We start from the raw sequence: 19,982 nt of genomic DNA on the forward strand, positions 1-19,982 counted from the left end.
TGTGGGTGAGTGTATTGGGGTGGGTGTCTTTCACTGAGATTGGAAATGGGGTCATTTATTTCCATGCCCTCCCCACCAATAACAACCTGGTTGCTTAATTTGGGTCCAGACGCAGTATATTCTGTGTCTGGTTCTCATATCACAGTGATGTTTTTTGAGCTTTGGGCAAACAAAAACACATGCTCATCTATTAGCATTTATTTCTGGCAATGCAAGTTTATTTAGGCTATATACACATTTCATGGACAGATAAAACGATAGCTTAAAACAAGAAATAGACTAATTCGATATAAAATTACATGGCACTTGTTGTCATTGGCTTTGTTTACATGAGACATTTAATTCAGAATCAAGGCCCAACTCAATTTAATTCCAAATAAAACTTAAATTCCGCTTTGAAAACATCATGTAAACACACAATCCAGAATCATCCATTACCATAAACAGCCGAGTCACAAGATAAACACTGGAAATCAATATCACAACACCACATCACGCTTTGTAACAACGTATAATAAAATAATAAGTTGTTATTAATGATGATAATAGGTAATAGGATTTCATTTACATTTGGAAGTATTGAAACAATGAGCCTGACTACTTGTAGCAAAGAGTTTCCTTCGGGTACAATGGCTTTCTTCAAAACAATGTCATGCCTTTTCTGTTTTTCTGGTCTTGTTTGTTCGGATTTCCAGTCCAGCAACAAGTCTTACTGATAAACGGTGGTGGTGTATACCATGGAGTCATCTTCTTTTGTCTTTTTACCTGCACACAAGAATATGACGGAATAATAGGCAATAAAAAACAATACAGCTGAGAGCTTTAACTAGGCCTATATTGAAACATGAGGTAGGCCAACTCATGCTCCTATGATAAAGAGTGAAAAACACAGATTCAAGCAAACACAGATGCAAGCATGAAAGCTGTGAGATGCCGATTTAGGCCACTACCTCTGAAAAGGTCTTGTATGAAGCGCAGCCAATATTTCAACAACAGTCAAAGACGTCCAACATGTCCTTCAGTGCAACGGATACTTTTGCTTACTGTAAATGCAAAAAAATAGATTTTTTTTAAATTATTTTTTTGGCTTGGCTTTCATGCATTCACTTTTCAAAAAATTGTTTTGAAATTTCATGTTTTTCACAGTTACAGTAAGCAAAAGCATCTGTTAGCACTGAAGGACAATGTCATGTTGGACGTCTTTGACCCACAAGCATGTGTGCACTTAAAAATCGTGAGGTGAGGTGCATAGGGAGACTTTGTTATTTGTAACACCATGTTGGACTTTATCATTCAAAGTGAAAACTGAGGACAGTTGTGTGATATGTGAAATATTAAGAATCAATAAACGCATTTTTTTCAAATGGTGAGGTGTCTTACATTTGTAGGCGATGGTTGCAATGGTAATAATTATGAAGGTGGCTCCAGTAATAACACAAATAATTGTGGTTGTCAACCAATTGTCATTGCCTTAAAGAGAAACAGGAGTTATTGTGACACACTCAAACCTCACATTCAGTCTTATTTAGGTTCAATAAGCAATTTGATCCCTCTTTCTGTAGTGTGCCTGGTAGAGGCATCCTCATGTATGATTCAATGCAACACATTTGCACAGATGCATGTCCTTCATTAGCACTCATTCAGTACAATACTGCCTCACAGGTGTTCTATGCTTATGCAAATTACACACAATATTTTACCTGACTGTACAGGGCCTGGTTGTCCTCGAATAGTCCAGCTTGATGTAAAGGTCCCTGATTGAAGTGAAACGCTGCATGTGATGTTGTCCCCATCTTCCCATTCAGATCCACAGAGATCCAAGGAGCTGGTCACACTGGTAGAGCTGTTGGAGACTTGTACCGGGTCAGACCTATTGTGACCTTTCCAGAACCAGTTGAAGACAACTTGATCTTGGATGATGTCATCCAAGATACACAACAGCTGTACACAGCCAGAACGGCTTGTATTTACCTGCTCTATGTCAACACCTGGGAGATTGAAAAGTACAAAAACTGTGAATGATCTGAATAATCAAGGTACAGTAGATTGCAAGAGATGTGGAGAATTGTGAAGTCTTCCGAAGATGGTCTTAATTTTTACCAGAAACATGAGCATTAAAGTTAACCAAATGCATTAGATCAAAATAAGCAAAATAAAAGTAATCTACCATCTTTGCGCAGTTCCATTGTAGAGCTATTAAAAAAAAGACGTGGAGGTGGTGTAAGTCTATGTACAATGCAGTTGTAGAATGCCGAGTGACTTCTTTCAAAAGATGTTATATTCAGACCCCTGAATGAGGGTATGAAGGATGATGCACAGTTTACAGCAATTATCTTGCTTCGTTGAATGGCATATTCACATATTGGATATCCATCTTTAAACCACTTCACATCCATTCTGCTGGGTTTTTCATATTGGTAGTAGTCTTCATCCTGAAATTCGGGTTCACAAGGCAGGTGGACTGGGCCTCCTCTGACAGCCTTGAGAATATCAGAGTCTGCAAAACAAACCTACCGTCATTGCTTTTGTCTGTGTTTAGAGTGGTATTTATATTATTAAGACCAAAGATCAAAAGTATAATACCGTATACAAAAGTATAAGGTCTATACATCACACACACATTCAAAGCGGTTCATTTCTATAGGCCTACTTTTTTTTTTTTTTGGTTACAAAAAATGGCAGCTTCAGGTATAACATTAACAACAACTTCTGTTGAAATACATAGGCCTACATAAGCTTATTAACAAATCTATGTTTAAACCACATCACATGGATTCTGGCAGGTTTTTCAGAAAGTCGGGCTCACACGGCAGGTTAACTGATCTTCCCCTGACATCTTTGATAGTGTACAAATTCTTACATTTTGTTGCTTCTGCCTGTATTTAGGCACATACAAAATTAAAAAGTGGTATTGCTACTGGTATCCCAAAAAAACATGATTGCAAAGCGAGTAAATGGATGGAATCAATCTTACTTGCTAAGCTGAAACAGATGGATAAAATCCACAGAGGAGTCATTGCAGGAGCTCCAGGTGCTCTGATGAGTATCCTACACTTTAAGAATCTGTACATTCAGTTCAGGGTCATCATCTCAACTTCCTCATTCAGGTGGGTAGTACCTACAACTTAGCCTGGGCCTCACACAGACCCTCGTGCATTTTCGCCCAACCATCTGCGTGGTTACCTTCAACTGGTTTTCCTGTTCTTTGAGGTTACAGCAACTAACAATATTTTTTTGGCTAGGCTTTGCATGTCAATGGCATGTTGTGTACCATATTCAAATAGCTGCATATAGTGTATGCCAACCAAAGGCTATTCTAGGCCTTCTGTGGTACTACAGTACCATGTTACATAATAGATACGATATTTGATGTGATAAGAATTGAGTGAATATCCAGAGAAAAAATCAACAGATCATTGACCTGCTGTAACATGAATTGCCCTACACTTTTAATTCAGATTTGAATAGCCTCTGCATTTCACTAGTGAAACTTCAACCAGGGTATGCAGGTGTAACTCCGTCTGAAAAAATGCGTCATTAGTGTATTGGGTGTGTGTCTAATTGAGATTGGAAATGGCATCATTTATTTCATGCCCTACCCAACTACAATCTGGTTGACATTGTTTAATTTGGTTCAAGACACATATATTCTTTTTTTTTAAAGATTTTTTTTCCTTTTTCAACTGTATTTAATAGGACATTGTGAGAGGTGGACAGGAAGTGGATTGGGAGAGAGACGCAGAGGAGTCGCCAAAGGACCCGGGCCGGGAATCATGCCTGGGTCAGCCGCATAGCAGGCAAGTGCCCCACCGGTTGGCCACGGCAGGGCCAAGATGCAATATATTCTATGTCTGCATCTCATATCACAGTGATGTTTTTTGAGCTTTGTGCAAGCAAAAACACATGATAATATATTAGTATTGATTTCACGCAATACAAGTTTATTTATGTACAACACATTTCATGAATAGAATGCATTTTGCATAAACAAAGCGATACAACAACAAAGAGACATTCGATTGGAAAAATACATGGCATGTGTTGTCACTGGATAAGATCAATCATACATTTGCCAGTTAAGGTATTTTAATGAGGAAAGAATAGAAGTCATAGCATCAAGTCATCCTTTGAGTTGAAGCTGTTGGCTGCCCACTGAAGAAAATAACGAGGGGAAAGTCGGGTGTTTTTTATTCACACAATTTTGTTTTTTATTTCAAACAAGAAACAATAAACACGTGCAAAAAAACTTAAAATACACACAAATGCATACAAAAACAACTAGACATGCAATTAAAATGTAGAAAGTTAAAAAAAAATCAAGCTATCTATTTTACTGCATACTGCACTGCTTTACTACACACAATAAAAACTGTTCTAACCTACAGCCTGTCCCCATAAGGAAAAGTATAGAAAATTGTGTTATCTCTTAGAGAACATATGGGTAAACCCCACAAGGTCATGTACTGTATTATGTACAGTATTACAGAATGCCTTTCTCTTATCCAGATTACCCTGATGTCAAAGCCATGTCACAAGGCAAACACTGGCAGATACAGTATATCACAAATATCAGACATACAAATACATGGGGCAGCCGTGGGTAAGCGGTTAGGGCGTCAGACTTGTAGCCCAAAAGTTGCCAGTTCGACTCCCGACCCGCCAGTAATTAACCAGTGCTCTCCTCCATGACTGAAGTACCCTGAGCATGGTACCGTCCCGCCGAACTGTTCCCTTGCACAGGTGAGGCATAAATGCAATTTTGTTGTGTGCAGTGTGCAGTGAACACTTCTGCGCTGTGGAGAGCTGTGTCACAATGACAATGGGGGTTAGAGTTTCTCAATGGGCTTTCATACAGTAACAAAACACAAAATGCCTCCTGAGAGCCTTTTGATAGCAATAGGATGTGCAATATTACATTGGGGACACACTGGACCAGTGACGTTTGGTGCACTGGCGGAGCTATAGGGAGGGGCAAGCAGGGCATTTGCCCCTAGGCCCAGGGCCCTCCTGTATTGGTGTTGGGGTCCGTATTGTGGCCATGAAAGGCCATTTGGGGGGCCCTATCAGTGCTTTGCCCTTGGGCCCTGTGTGCAACTGTTCTGCCACTGGTTTGATGGTCAATTTCTGTCATCTAATTTTCATAAATACATTGTTCACGCTGCAGTTTTTGCGCCCGTGTTTGTGTCGGCGTTAACGTGTGTGTAGGTGTTTGTGTCGGTGTTCGCAAGTGGGTTTGTGCTCGTGTGTGTGTTGGTGTTCGTTGCATTTGTATATCTGATCCTAAACCTTGTGTGTGCGCTCGTGTGTGTGTTGGTGTGCGTTGCATTTGTATATCTGATCCTAAACCTTGTGTGTGCGCTCGTGTGTGTGTTGGTGTTCGCTGCATTTGTATATCTGATCCTAAACCTTGTGCATGCGCTCGTGTGTGTGTTGGTGTTCGCTGCATTTGTATATCTGATCCTAAACCTTGTGTGTGCGCTCGTGTGTGCGTTGGTGTTCGTTGCATTTGTATATCTGATCCCATGGTTTGTGTGTGCGCTCGTGTGTGTGTTGGTGTGCGTGTTGGTGTGCGTGGCAATTGTATTTCTGATCCCATGTATTGTGTGTGCGCTCCTGTCTGTGCTCGTGTGTGTGTTGGTGTGCGTTGCATTTGTATTTCTGGTCCATTGGTTTGTGTGTTGGGAATTCCAGTGCCAAAGCTGAAGTTCTCATAAACTTTGTTGTTGAACACGATGGAGTCATCCCTTCTTCTCCCCCTTGTACCTGTAATAAAGAATACCACATATCACTATTACAAGTAGTCATAACATGTGAGCGCAGTTGTTGTACTACTTTTTGTACCTTTTGCACCAAGAAGCAAAGCATATCACATTGTAGTAAGTGAATGTACGTAGTTGGCTAGAAGGCAAATTCTGTCAATGAAACATGCATCGTATCATCATTCACACCACCCGAAGCACCCCTGGGGAGTTACCTCTGAGCAAGTGAAGGATACACCCGCAAGTCTCATCTATTAGGAGGTTAACACCTCACTCAGGGTCTACTGTACCTAACCTAACTGGGTTAGTAACTAAACCTTTTTGTAGTTGAGGGTAAACAGGAAGGATGATTGACGCAAGCATGAAAGGTGTGACATGCAGAGGTGGGTCCCTTCCTCTGAAGAAAGAGCTTTGACATTTAAAAATAAACCAGCATGTGGGTCATGAGAATTTGTAAGACATTTTCACCTTTCACATTTTAAAGGTGCACTGTGTAATATTTTTAGTAGTTTATTTAGAGACTTCATGCTGCCCATGCACAAATGTTACCTTTTACACAAATACTTGCCACCACCATCACATATCCAATCTAAAAAAAATCTAAAAAAAATCTTTAAAAAAAACATCTAAATATTCATTATGACTAGGGAAATGGCATTTTACATAAAGTACATGAAAAGGGGGATCTTCTCCATGGTCCACCATATTGAATTTCTAGAAACAGGCATTTTTAGCTGCAAAACTTACCGTCCTTTGGTCATACTAGTAAATATTGGTCTATTATTTATTAATATTCAAAACAAAATCAAATTTGTCAATAGGCAGCACAGTTTCAATGAGAGGCATAGTTTCAATACCTTCAATCTTACACAGTGCACCTTTAAACACAGTACAAAGGAGTCATGACATACCCCCAAGCATGGGCGTAATTTCGGCATGGATATAAGGGACGCGTCCCCACCAATATCCAGCGATTATCGTTTTGTCCGCACCAATTTGATCACTAGGCTGGGGGGGAAAACGGTCTCCCGTCTCATTCGCATTGCGGCGAAGAAAGGGTTAACCAAAAGTCCTTTGCCAAAGGCTGACGACCAATCTGATTGGCTGTGCCTTCCCCTTCTTTCACGTGAGACTCTAGGTTGTGTATGGTTGCTAGGAGGCAGGAGCGCCAAAAAAAAAAAAAAGAAGCTGAGGTCCTTTCGGTAGGTTCTATCACTGCGCTTATCAGTGGTGTTACCACACGGTACGTTATTAAATTACTCTGGCAGGCTAACGTTCCAGAATCTTTGGTGCAACGTGGGTGACACGGGCACATGACTGCCAAGTGAGATGGCAGGCAAAAGAAAAAAAGTGGACATACGGAGCTACTTTTCAAAGAAATATGTAAGTCACACTATCACTCGCTAATGAAATGACGTTTGGAACACAGCCCGTTAGCAGGGCAAACTCGTTATCTATGAATCAAGTTGTCTACGATGACACAACTAACTGCAGAGACTGTTGTGCAGTTGAATATCCAATGGCTGTCAATATGTTAATGTTGCATTATGTCCTGCAAATGATAGAATGTTTGTGACAGTGACACAATAACTCCTCGTCAACATAACACGAGACAGATTTATCACGAGGGCGCCTTTGTAAAACGTCGGCGGGCACCTTAGCATAATGACAAACAAAAAAAAGGCAGAATTCAGAAGGGGATAGGTCTGGAGGTCTGAGTACCCGCGCCTCCCATTTTGCCTCTCGTCCCTCCCTGTCTTTTCTTTCAATTTCGGTTGCGCGTGCATCACTGCATCCAAAGGGTTGGTGCTGCCCACCCTCTCTCTCTCTTTCTCTCGCTCCACATGAATTTCACCAACCTCTAACCTATTCAGTGTCTCGTTCTCCGTTTCCCCAATAATCAACGTCTTTGAAAGCGTGACATGAAATCGGCATTGCGCGTCATACATTTTTGAAACAAATAGGCTATGGAGACAGCACCGCTCGTGCTTATAAATCGACGTGGATCAATGACCATATTCATAGACCATGCTCTCCACATTAATTTCACCTAGGCCTACCTCTAACCTATTCCGTGTCTCGTTCTCCATTCTCAATAATCAACGTCTTTGAAAGCGTGACATTAAATCGGCATAGCGCGTCATACACGTTTGAAACAAATAGGCTATGGGGACAGCACCGCTCGTGCTTATAAATCGACGTGGATCAATGACCATATTCATAGACCGTGCCCTACATCTGCATGACATGAACCTATGATTGATAATGCAAAAAAGCTTCTGGAATCTTTGTCTTGGAGCACTTTTGTGTCCCCACCAATGTCAAAATCAAAGTTTCGCCCTTGCGCCCAAGCATCTGTACATACTAAAGACATGGGTAATCACAGTACTTACATTTGAGAACGATGACTATGATGACGATAAGGAGTATGATTCCAGCGGCGGCACAAATGGAGATGATCTTCACCAGATTGTTGTGGCTGCCTGACAGACAGAAAACAAGAGACTGCAGCATTACACCACTGTATGACGTGTGTAAGAACCCAAAACGTAATAACTGCCCATAACGTAATAACTGCCCATAACGTAATAATTTGGGCGTAATAAAACCCATAACGTAATAACTTGCCCATAACGTAATAAAAATTCCTTACCCATAACGTAATAACGTTCTGCCCATAACGTAATAAGTTATTACGTTATGGGCATGTTATTACGTTATGGGCCTTACACTAAAAAAAAGCTTTGATAATGTAATAACGATGCCCATAACGTAATAACTGCCAGTAACGCACAGATGACTTCAGTATTTGCAATGCACTTTACTATTCTACTGTTCATATTTCGTCTGACCTCTATTGTTGCAGCAAATAACAGTGACTGGATATTTAAGCGGGCTTGCAGAGCAAGGCCAGATTCTAGTAATAGTCAGCCTGCCAAGCCGCAAAAATATATGTTTGATGGCATTTTCTGTTAAAAGTTGGCAACCATGCCAGAAGTTATCAGCATGGGCTAAGGTTTCAGAATCACCTGGTTGCCAACACGGAACTTGACCTTTAAGGTCAAATATGAAGGTCAAAAGGTCAAACACGGTCAAATAACAGTGTTATTTAGTTAAAAATTGTTAAAAAGATGTTAAATGTGGGCAACCATGCCAGAAGTCATCAGCATGGACTAAGGATTCAGAATCAACTTGTTGCTAGGCCTGTCACGATAACAATTTTTGCCAGACGATAACGATAACAAGAAATTATTGCGATAATCGATAATATTGTCTCTCTCGCCATTTTCAAACAATATAATGTGCAATAAAAAACACTGCTATGCAAGGTGCGGCCTCCTTCTTGAAACATTGAATGTAACATTTGAGCCAGCAGACTCAGAGGTTTAAATAATTAAGATTGACGCCTGCTCCAAGAAGAAATGTGTCAAACAATATAATGACGTAAAAATGCAATAAAAATGTGACTGCCCCTTTACATTTTTAAAGCATCGCGGCGGGGGATATATATATGTTTTTAAATACATCCTCATGGAGCACAATAGGCTCTAAATAGGCTTTTTTGTATTTATTATTAAGGTAAGTTATATAGTCTTTCTTTAACATTTTCTGTTAGCCTATTTATCTTTCTCAAGCACACTGAATGGCTTATAGGCCTATCCATGATGTGATGTAAAATAACCTACTGGTGGGGTATTGTTAATTCACAAATTATTACTTAGACAGCTTATTTCAAACAAATGCACGTTGTTACTAGCTAATTGTCAGTCAAAACCCAAATCAGCCCTGTTAAAGGCATTTCAACATCAGCAAAAAGCAAAAGAGCATGAACAGATGCACAAGTTCCAGCTCTCTCTCTCTCTCTCTCTCTCTCTCTCTCTCTCTCTCTCTCTGATACCCTCGACAGGAACAAGTTGCAATTCTGCGCACTTTAAAGTCCTTTATGAACGCCCATACATTGATTCTTATGAGTTATGAGTCGCCATGCCTCCGTTTCCCCTGTAGCGCGCTCAACCGTTCACATTCTCCTGGTGTGACAGATTTAAATCCACAAATCTTATCTTCATGATTTGCTTGCGGACTGCCTACTCATATTGTTAGGTCTAAATAAACAAGAAATATAGCGAAAATCACAAAAAGAACAGACAACGAACGTCGGGGTAGGAGGCGCATTGAAATAATAGCCTAGTGAAAACTCGGCGAGGTTTAAAATAACAGCCTCAGAGCAAGTTTGTCGCGACGGCACCACTATTTCATGTTTGCACAAACACGTCTTCGTCAAATGAACATTTGCCTCCGTGTTGGAGCTGTTCATTCCCCTCTCTGAGGAACGTTGCAGATGCGCTGACTGAGACTGGAAGAATATTGCGCTCCTAGTCTCTAGCGCTGATTCTTTGTCGAGGCTTATAAGCGACGCGCGGGAACACCAGCGTTCTATTTCAAAGACGCAAGTAGCCAGATCAATGCACCTTTTTCCAACCAGAACTGCACTGAAACTTAAAATTACACCAACATTTAAGCGTCATTGCGCTGCGTTGGCCTATAACGCGCCATCAGTAGTCTTACGGCTACGGAAGAGAAAGAGAGAGAGGGAAAACAAAACATCACGCAAATAACTTATCGTTACTTATCGGGGCCAGAAAAGTGATCGTTCTTGTAAAAAGTTATCGTCCGATTTATTGACTTATCGTATATCGTGACAGGCTTACTTGTTGCCAACACAGAACTTGAGCTTTAGGGTCAAATTTAAAGGTCAAAAGGTCAAAAACAATGTATTTTCTGGTTGGTCTCTTTTGGGAACTGTATATTCATGGAATTCTTTTTCAAATGTAAGCAACCATGCTAGATGGTATGAGCATGGACTAAGGTTTCAGAATCACCTGGTTGCCAACATGGAACTTGACCTTTAAGGTCAAATTTGAATGTCAAAAACAATGCATTTTCTGGTTTGCCTTTTTTTTGGGGGGGGGGCATATTCATGGAATTCTTTTTCAAAAGTTGACTAGAAGTTATCAGCATGGACTAAGGTTTCATGGTCCATGGTTGCCAGCATGGAACCTGACCTTTAAGGTCAAATTTGAAGGTCAAAAGGTCAACCGGGATAAAACATTTTTTGGGGGTTTTTGTGCTTTGGGGTTTTTGTGCTTTTGGAGTTTTTGTGCTTTCATAAAATACAAGTTGTTTGCATGATGAATTGAATAATTAGTACCTGGATGAGATATTTCGTATTATTTAAATCATATTAGGTGAGTGAAAGTATTGGAACAAATAATCGTAAAGAAAATAAAACACTGTTTTGACGAGGTTTCTCCCGAAGCGGGCAGCGCTGTCAAAAGTTGCATTTGGGGTAAAGTGGTCGCGAGAGTCACACTTCAACCTTGTAAGTATCAGATGACTCTGGACAGTGATCTAAATCCTAGAGCCACTTTAAACCCAAGACCCAAAAAAACCAAGGAAATGTGCCTTTCTGTTCCAATACTTAGGGGACTGTATATTTAGATATAGGCTTTATTATTAGGGTATGAGTGAAAGTGATTATTTCAAATCGTCAATAACAAGAATGTAATTCATCATATTGTTTCTTTACTTCAATAATAATTAAAACAATAATTAAAATTCAAATGTGATGTCAGTGCATACTGGACATTTATGTATTTAAAGGAGCTATTGTTGCTGTTATTACAAAAAGGTTGTGTCATCCAGATCATGTTCTATCCCTACGGCGTTTAAACATTCTACATTTTAAATAACATGCAGGTATACAGGGCTGTCCATTCCTCAGGCAACTGCAGGCATGTATTGCCCACTTGGTTCTACAACCACATCTTATCAGTCCGACCGTAAGTTACTATGTGGAACTGGAGGTTTCCTTTGCCACACAGCCATCAATTGGTCTTCAACTTTCCAACCACCTGTCTCCTCAGTGTCATTGTTAATATGTACTTTGTCAGACTGCAGCCATACATTTGCCTGCTGATTTGCTTATGCAGGATGCAATCCATATGCATCACTTGGTGGTAACATATCAATTGCCTTTTTGTCGTCTGCAAAAAGTTGATCAATACCCAAAGATAAGCATGGTGCTTTGTACAGGTGACACAAAAACGCAAGCCTGGGAAATTGCAACAGAACATTCTACAGTAGTCATGAGAACATCAAGAGAAGTGTGCAATACTTGCTCTACTCTTACTGTTGGTTTTATTTTCTAACCATGATATGGTTAGAAATCAGCAAGTATCCTTCATTGCTATAACCATTTGAAACGCATCAGAAATAACTGAAGTCATTATTTTTTCTATGGAAAGCCTGTGAATTGATGGGGCAAAGCAAATTCACTGGTGAGCCAAGGCATATCCCATTTCATACCGGCAGCTTAATGTGCTTCACAAAGAAGAACTAAGTAATCGAGATGACCAGAATGAAAACGTAAAAAATATAAGTTTAAGTTAATTTTATGCTAATGAGCTATGATGAATGTCTAAGGATGACAGGCTAGAGCCCCATCATGATAAGCCAAATCAAACATTATATTATAGGCCTACTAATTATTCAGTATACAGTACCATGCAAACAACTTGTATTTTATGAAAGCACATCACCAAAAAACTGATTTTTTATTGATCTCGGTTGACCTTTTGACCTTCAAATTTGTTCCATATGGTAAAAAAAAAGTTTAAAAAGTTCCATATGGTAACCAGGTGATTCTGAAACCTTAGTCCATGCTGATAAGTTCTAGCATGGTTGTCAACTTTTGAAAACAATAATTCCATGAATATAAAGATCACCAAAAAAGACTAACCAGAAAATACATTGTTTTTGACCTTCATATTTGACCTTAAAGGTCAAGTTCCCTGTTGGCAACCAGGTGATTCTGAATCCTTAGTCCATGCTGATGACTTCTGGCGTGGTTACCCACTTTTAACATCTTTTTAACAATTTTTAACTAAATAACACTGTTATTTGACCGTGTTTGACCTTTTGACCTTCATATTTGACCCTAAAGGTCAAGTTCCATGTTGGCAACCAGGTGATTCCGAAACCTTAGCCCATGCTGATAACCTTTGGCATGGTTGCCAACTTTTGAAAAATAATTCCATGAATATACAGTTCCCAACAAAGATTAGCAAGAAAATACCCCGTTTTTGACCTTTTGGCCTTCAAATTTGACCCTAAAGGTCAAGTTCAGTGTTGGCAACAAGTTGATTCTGAATCCTTAGTCCATGCTGATGGCTTCTGGCATGGTTGCCCACTTTTAACAACTTTGTAACATTTTTTAACTAAATAACACTGTTATTTGACCGTGGTTGACCATTTGACCTTCATATTTGACCTTAAAGGTCAAGTTCCGTTTTGGCAACCAGGTGATTCTGAAACCTTAGCCCATGCTGATAACTTCTGGCATGGTTGCCAACTTTTAACAAAAAATGCCATCAAAAGTTTATTTAAGCATCTTAGCTGCTGATGGCAGGCTGACTATACTGTCTAAGTAAAGTTTATGCTTGCTTGCTTGCTTTATTCTCTTGTGCAGGGCGGTAAAAATAGAAAATGGATCTCCTCCTAGGCCTTTCCAGATAGAGACACCGTTCAAACACTAAAACGACCGGCTCGGCTTGGAGATCATTTGTTCTGCTACAGCGTATCCGTGTCTCTTGTCGTTTTTCCGCTTTTTGGCGATTTTGTGCAAGTTTGGGTCCCCATTGAAAACAATGGTAGAACCTTCATGAACCAAGGTTCCGCCACTCTAAAGATCAGAGTGTAGGAGGCTTTTTCGTTCATAAAACATCAACACTTTCACCTAGAAGTTTAGTTGACGCATTGTTAGCGAGCTCTATGGGATGTCTCCAAATTGTCAAAGTTTTATCTCCCAACTCCCATTACTTTTTAAATGGCAGGTGTGTAAAAACGACAGGGCTTTTACATTGGTTTTCCCATTGAGGCTTGAAGTGCCTTTTTCAAGAGGTCAGCGCATGTCCCACAAGAGGTCTATTTGTGACTGAACCGTTTAACCTATAAACTTCATTCAGAGACTGTTAGAGAGATCACACGTATGACTCCGATCTGTAAGCAGGACACGTGCCAATTCCTTTTAGTTTTTTTAGCAACATCAAGCTAAAGACAAAAAAACTGTTTCTGATTCTGCCCTCTGCCTTAGAGCACCATACTAACTGCCATTCAGTCAATCAGAACAGGTGCAGCCAATATAGGGTTCCATCTCAACTGTCACTTTCTCTCAACATTCTATTCTTAACGAGCAACTGCTCTGTAGTTCTAGAAGTCTATTGTTCAGCTCTTCAATGCAATGTAATATTGTCTTGCTGTAATGCTTTTCATAGGCAGCTGCTTGGCCCAATGGTAATAGTCCTGCAATATGGAGGTTGGGAGCTTGAATCCCACTCGGACTCATGTTGATTTTCAAAATTATATCATATGCAGTGTTCCTTATCCAATTCAAAAAATACCATGTATGTCATTTAGTATCAATGACAAAGGTGCTGGATTAGAGATATGGAGGTTGGGAGTTCGAATCCCACTCGAACCCATGTTGATTTTCAAAATTATATATGCAGTGTTCCTTAGCCAACTTCAAATACCATGTATGTCATTTAGTATCAATGGCAAAGGTCCTGGATTACAGATATGAAGGTTGTGAGATCAAATCCCACTCGGACCCATGTTGATTTTCAAAATTATATCATATGCAGTGTTCCTTAGCCAACTTAAACTAGACTGCCTGTGCAGTCGCCTTCGACTGCTTAAGGTATATCCCCGAAACGCGACGCTTCCAGTCCCCCATCATTCCTACCACTCCCGTCCACCATTTCGTAAATGTATATGATACATACAGACGTGACATGATGTGCATAGGCTTAAAACCAAACGACTATTGTGAAAATGAAGCAAAAAATGGGGCAAATGGTATTACTGTTTTAATGGTTCAGTGGATATATCACATTAGGTACAGTGTAATAACCAGTGTAACAATATTTAATACAATGTAATACCAGTGTAACACCGCCATTTTTTTTTCCTTACATCATGTGTTTGTGGGTAAGTGGTATTACATGGTATTGCATATTGTTACAATGGTATTACACTATATTACATGGTATTGCATACTGTTACACTCGTTATTACACTGTACCTGATATTGCATATTGTTACACTGGTATTACACTAGTATTACATGGTATTAAATATTGTTACATTGGCTATTACACTGTACCTAATATGGTAGTTTCACTGAAATGGTGAACCATTAAAATATGGTGTTACCGGGCAAATCAATCCACCCAGTCAGAAGTTATGGGCCAAATGAAAATTCCGCCATTAATTGGCTTGTGACTATCTCCAAAGTGTGAAGGTCCAAAAAAAAAGTTCCTTGTTGAAAGTTGTAGTCAGAAGAATGATCCGAGGCACACTGATCTTAGTGAAAAAAAGTTAAAAATCCTTTATTTTAATGGATAACGCCTACGCGTTTCGACTACAATCAGTCTTCATCAGGGCAAACTGAAAATTCCGCCATTTTGAAAGTGTTGTCTTCCAAACTCGAATCAGTTCATGAACCTACCCACGAGCATTCACACACAAAATCTGGGACAAATCCATCCACCCGGTCAGTAGTTATGGGCCAAACAATAATTCGGCCATCTTGAATTCAGCCATCTTGAAAGTGTTGACCTCCAAACTCGAATCAGTTCATGAACCTACCCTAGAGCATTCACACACCAAATCTGGGACAAATCCATCCACCCGGTCAGAAGTTATGGACCAAACAAAAATTCGGCCATCTTGAATTCAGCCATCTTGAAAGTGTTGACCTCCCAACTCGAAGCAGTTCATGAACCTACCCTAGAGCATTCACACATCAAATCTGGGACAAATCCATCCACCCGGTCAGAAGTTATGGACCAAACAAAAATTTGGCCATCTTGAATTCAGCCATCTTGAAAGTGTTGACCTCCAAACTCGAATCAGTTCATGAACCTGCCCTAGACCATTCACACACAAAATCTGGGACAAATCCATCCACCTGGTCAGTAGTTATGGGCCAAACAATAATTCGGCCATCTTGAATTCAGCCATCTTGAAAGTGTTGACCTCCAAACTCGAATCAGTTCATGAACCTACCCTAGAGCATTCACACACCAAATCTGGGACAAATCCATCCACCCGGTCAGAAGTTATGGACCAAACAAAAATTCGGCCATCTTGAATTCAGCCATCTTGAAAGTGTTGACCTCCCAACTCGAAGCAGTTCATGAACCTACCCTAGAGCATTCACACACACCAAATCTGGGACAAATCCATCCACCCGGTCAGAAGTTATGGACCAAACAAAAAATCTGCCATCTTGAATTCAGCCATCTTGAAAGTGTTGACCTCCAAACTCGAATCAGTTCATGAACCTGCCCTAGACCATTCACACACAAAATCTGGGACAAATCCATCCACCCGGTCAGTAGTTATGGGCCAAACAATAATTCGGCCATCTTGAATTCAGCCATCTTGAAAGTGTTGACCTCCAAACTCGAATCAGTTCATGAACCTACCCTAGAGCATTCACACACCAAATCTGGGACAAATCCATCCACCCGGTCAGAAGTTATGGACCAAACAAAAATTCGGCCATCTTGAATTCAGCCATCTTGAAAGTGTTGACCTCCCAACTCGAAGCAGTTCATGAACCTACCCTAGAGCATTCACACACCAAATCTGGGACAAATCCATCCACCCGGTCAGAAGTTATGGACCAAACAAAAATTCGGCCATCTTGAATTCAGCCATCTTGAAAGTGTTGACCTCCAAACTCGAATCAGTTCATGAACCTGCCCTAGAGCATTCGCCCAAAAAATCTGGGACAAATCCAAACATCCGTTCAAAAGTTATCGCGTTAACACGAAAGACCTTACGCGGCGGCGGCGGCGGCGGCGGCGGCGCACGCAAAACCATTACATCCCCGACGCTCCGCGTTTCGGGGATATAATGACCAATATTACCATAATTATATCCCCGAAACGCGGAGCGTCGGGGATGTAATGGTTTTGCGTGCACCGCCGCCGCTGCCACGTCCGCCGCCGCCGCGTCCGCCGCCGCCGCGTCCGCCGCCGCCGCGTCCGCCGCCGCCGCCGCGTAAGGTCTTTCGTGTTAACGCGATAACTTTTGAACGGATGTTTGGATTTGTCCCAGATTTGGTGTGTGACTGCTCTAGGGCAGGTTCATGAACTGATTCGAGTTTGGAGGTCAACAATTTCAAGATGGCCGAATTCAAGATGGCCGAATTTTTGTTTGGCCCATTACTTCTGACCGGGTGGATGGATTTGTCCCAGATTTGGTGTGTCTGAATGCTCTAGGGCAGGTTCATGAACTGATTAGAGTTTGGAGATTAACACGTTCAAGATGGCCGAATTCAAGATGGCCGAATTTTTGTTTGGTCCATAACTTCTGACCGGGTGGATGGATTTGTCCCAGATTTGGTGTGTGAATGTTCTAGGGTAGGTTCATGAACTGATTGGAGTTTGGAGGTCAACAATTTCAAGATGGCCGAATTCAAGATGGCCGAATTTTTGTTTGGCCCATTACTTCTGACTGGGTGGATGGATTTGTCCCAGATTTGGTGTGTGAATGCTCTAGGGTGGGTTCATGAACTTATTACAGTTTGGAGGTTAACACTTTCAAGATGGCCGAATTCAAGATGGCCGAATTTTTGTTTGGTCCATAACTTCTGACCGGGTGGATGGATTTGTCCCAGATTTGGTGTGTGAATGTTCTAGGGTAGGTTCATGAACTGATTCGAGTTTGGAGGTCAACAATTTCAAGATGGCCGAATTCAAGATGGCCAAATTTTTGTTTGGCCCATTACTTCTGACCGGGTGGATGGATTTGTCCCAGATTTGGTGTGTGAATGCTGCAGGGTAGGTTCATGAACTGATTCGAGTTTGGAGGTCAACACTTTCAAAATGGTGGAATTTTTATTTGGCCCATAACTTCTGACTGGGTGGATTGATTTGCCCGGTAACTCCTTAATTTAATGGTTCACCATTTCAGTGAATCTACCATATCAGGTAGGCCTACAGTGTAATAACCAGTGTAACAATATTTAATACCATGTAATACTAGTGTAATACCAGTGTAAAAATAGGCAATACCAGGTACAGTGTAATAACCAGTGTAACAATATGTAATACCATGTAATACTAGTGTAATACCAGTGTACAAATATGCAATACCATGTAATACCACGTACACACAAATAGCCTACATGATATAAGTACAAAATTGGTACATGGTGTCACACTGGTATGACGTGGTATTGAATATTGTTACACTGGTTATTACACTGTACTTAATGTGGTATATCCACTGTAATAGTGAACCATTAAAACAGTGTTACCATTTGCCCCATTTTTTCCTTCATTTTCACAATAGTCATTTGGTTTTAAGCCTATGCACGTCATTGATCTATGTATAGATATTAAATATATTTATTTTATATTTTGTATTTATCATAAACGTTCATGAAAAGGTGGACGGGAGTGGTAGGAATGATTGGGGACTGGAAGCGTCGCGTTTCGGGGATATACCTTAAGCAGTCGAAGGCGACTGCACAGGCAGTCTAGTTGTTAGTTTAATATCATCATTAAACTACATTGTCACAGCCCCTAGATGTCTGTTCCATCAGGGCATTAAAAAAACATTAGCTAATTACCTCCACCAAGGAGGTAATGTTTTCGGTCGCGTTGGTTTGTCTGTCTGTTTTTCTGTCTGTTTGCCAGCAGCATAACTCAAAAACTAAACATTTTTGGACAAAACTTTGTGGGTTTGTTGATAATGACCCAAGGAAGAAGTGATTAAATTCTGGTGGTGATCCGGATCACGAACCGGAACCAGGACTTTTCAAAAGATTCTTCACTATCTAGACGCCCCCTAGTGACCAGAAATTGAATTGCGAGAATAGCACTAAAACAAGGCAGAAAGATTTAGGGTGTAACATGGTCAAATGTATCAAGCAGCATCCTTGGCGGAAGTCTGCGCTCTCTGAGTGCTTCTAGTTACATTTTATTTACTGAATAAAATTTAGATAGTTAACAATTTAGTATTATTAGCATGGTTAGCAATACCTGTCAACCAACTCTATTTGCTGCAACAATAGAGGTCAGACGAAATATGAACAGTAGAATAGTAAAGTGCATTGCAAATACTGAAGTCATCTGTGCGTTACTGGCAGTTATTACGTTATGGGCATCGTTATTACATTATCAACGCTTTTTTTTAGAGTAAGGCCCATAATGTAATAACCTGCCCATAACGTAATAACTTATTACGTTATGGGCAGAACGTTATTACGTTATGGGTAAGGAATTTTTATTACGTTATGGGCAAGTTATTACGTTATGGGTTTTATTACGCCCAAATTATTACGTTATGGGCAGTTATTACGTTATGGGCAGTTATTACGTTTTGGGTTCTTACAGACGTGGACACATATAACTCTGATATGTGCGTAAATACAATAAAGTCATTAAAAAAGACCCTATTACGAATCATTTCACACCACAGATGAAAATTCATGTTCAACTCAGCTGGCATGGCCCCAATGATGCATCATAACCATGATGAGATATTGAACTAACCATCTATATAATCTTAATGCTGATTGTTTAGGAAGTTTAGTAACCCCTTTCTGCAGAGCCTATGTTATATTGTCACCAAAATGGTAACAACAAAGTCGTAATCTTTTACTTGAGGCTCTCAGTAATGTCATAGCAGTGTTGCTATGATGTAGTTGAATCTTTTCAGGAAAGAGTAAGCAGGCCCACTGACAGGCCCATCTGCAAAAAGAGGCTACGGGAGTTGTTAAGTTATAGTGGGTGGGTGGGTGTACTAGGTTGGGGGGACAATATGGCCTGGCCTGGCCTCTTGGGACCTCTGGCAGATCATCCTGGTTCATTGCTCTACCTGGGCCCGGTAGGCCATTTATCTACTGTATCTCTGAAACTCAAACTGGCACATAAGCCAGCCACGTGGCATGTAATTTCAAGCATGTAATCCACTAAGACACTGCATTATAAATTTGCTGTTAACCAGAATGGCAATGATGAAGTTGTAGTGCATCACAAAAGGCCCTGTGTCATGTCATAGTAGTGTAGTAGGCGACAATGGTGGTTAACTTTTCAATGGCTATTACAGCGTGCCACTGGAGATAGTATGGTGTGCATTTAAGGG

Source organism: Engraulis encrasicolus, chromosome 7 (genome assembly GCF_034702125.1).
Source record: "Engraulis encrasicolus isolate BLACKSEA-1 chromosome 7, IST_EnEncr_1.0, whole genome shotgun sequence".
Classification (NCBI taxonomy): domain Eukaryota; kingdom Metazoa; phylum Chordata; class Actinopteri; order Clupeiformes; family Engraulidae; genus Engraulis; species Engraulis encrasicolus.